Below are 287 nucleotides of genomic sequence, written 5' to 3' on the forward strand. Positions count from 1 at the left end.
CCTCGCCCTGTCCGAGCTCTGCAGCCTCTGCCTTGGCTGGTCCAGGCTGCTCCTTTCCAGACCGATTCTCCCCGAGCATCCCTCTGCGCTGGGAGGGGGTGGCCGCGGAATGCGGGCTCAGCTCTCCCCACCGCCCGAAAGTGCTCGCAGAGTTTTCTCTTGGCCCTTTAGCTCCTCTGCAGTCTGTGTTAGGGTCCTTCGTGCTGCCCCGGTGCAGCCGGGCACAAGCAGGGGTGAGACTCACTGGGCTGTGGGACCAGTCGCGGGGTGTGCGGGCAGCCTCTGCA

Source organism: Buceros rhinoceros, unplaced genomic scaffold (assembly GCF_000710305.1).
Source record: "Buceros rhinoceros silvestris isolate BGI_N320 unplaced genomic scaffold, ASM71030v1 scaffold37723, whole genome shotgun sequence".
Lineage (NCBI taxonomy): Eukaryota > Metazoa > Chordata > Aves > Bucerotiformes > Bucerotidae > Buceros > Buceros rhinoceros.